Source organism: Zalophus californianus, chromosome 1 (genome assembly GCF_009762305.2).
Source record: "Zalophus californianus isolate mZalCal1 chromosome 1, mZalCal1.pri.v2, whole genome shotgun sequence".
In the NCBI taxonomy this organism is placed as follows: Eukaryota; Metazoa; Chordata; class Mammalia; order Carnivora; family Otariidae; genus Zalophus; species Zalophus californianus.
In genome coordinates this window covers 68,139,389-68,140,979 of record NC_045595.1, presented here as the reverse complement: position 1 = coordinate 68,140,979, position 1,591 = coordinate 68,139,389, and positions in this window count along the sequence as shown.

Sequence of the window (1,591 nt, the reverse complement as noted above, 5' to 3'; positions counted from 1 at the left end):
GAAAAACAAATATATTAAGAGAATGGAAGGACAAGTCAGAGACTGGGAGAAAATCTTTGCAAAACACATATCTGCTAAAGGACTTGTATCCAAAACATACGAAGAACACTTAAAACTCAACAGTAAGAAAATGAACAACCCAATTGAAAAATGGGCAACAGAACTGAACAGATGCTTCACCCAAAAAGATATGCAGATGGCAAATAAGCACATGAAAAGATATTCAATGTCATATGTCATCAGGGAATTGCAAATAAGACGTTAGATACCATTATATACTTTCAGAATGGTCAAAATCCAAAACGCTGACAACAGTAAATGCCAGTAAGGATATGGAGCAACAGGAGTTCTCATTCATTACTGATGGGAATTCATAATGGATAACCAGTTCAGAAGACAGTTTGGCAGTTTTTCAGAAAACGAAACATACTCTTACCGTACAATCCAGCAATCAATGCTTCTTGGTATTTACCCCAATGAGCTGAAAACATATGTTCACACAGACACTTGCACATGAATGTTTATAACAGATTTATTCATAATTGCCAAAACTTGTAAGCAACAAGATGTAATTTAGCAGGTTAATGGGCAAACTGGTACATACAGACAATGGAATATTATTCATTGATAAAAGGAAATGAGCTATCAAGCCACAAAAAGACATGGAAGAAATTTAAATGCATATTAGTGAGTGAAAGAAGATTATCTGAAAAGGCTGTATGCGGCATGATTCCAGCTATATGACATTCTAGAAAAGGCAAAACTCTGGAGTCAGTAAAAAGATCAGTGATTACCAGTGGGTCTGCGGGGAGGGACAGAGGAATAGGCAGAGCACAGGGGATTTTTATGGCAATGAAACTATTCTATATGCTGTTGTAATGGTGGATATGAATCTTTGTGCATTTGTCAAAACCCAATTTACATACAATACAAAAAGTGAACTCTGATGTAAACTATGGGTTTTCATAATAATATATCAATGTTGGGTCATCAATTGTATCAAATGTTCCACACTAATGCAAAATGTTAATAATAGGGGAAACTATGTGTATGTTGTGGGGGCCAATACAGAAACTCTGTATTTTCCATTATAGTTTTCTGTGAGCCTAAAAATTCTATAAGAAAATAAAGCATATATATATTTTTAATGAAACAGTAAAATAGAACTGATAAATTAGGCCACGTACTGGTTTGTTGGGGACTGGGAGTATAACAATAAACAGGACTAAATTGTGCAACATTTAATAAAGACAGAAAAATAGCTGATACTCACCCCCCACCAATCTTGTTCTCAGCACTACACAAAAGCCCAATGATATCAGTGCTACTATATTCCCATTTTACAGATAAACAAACAACCAGGGCAGGTTTATATAACCCACTGCAGTTTACACAACACAGCAAGTGGTGAGGCTAGGGTTCGTTTTTGTTTTTTTGTTTTTTTTGCCTTTATTTATTTATTTATTTTTATTATGTTATGTTAATCACCATACACTACATTATTAGTTTTTTTAATTTTTTATTGTTATGTTAATCACATACATAACATCATTAGTCTTTGATGTAGTGTTCCATGATTCACTGTTTGCAT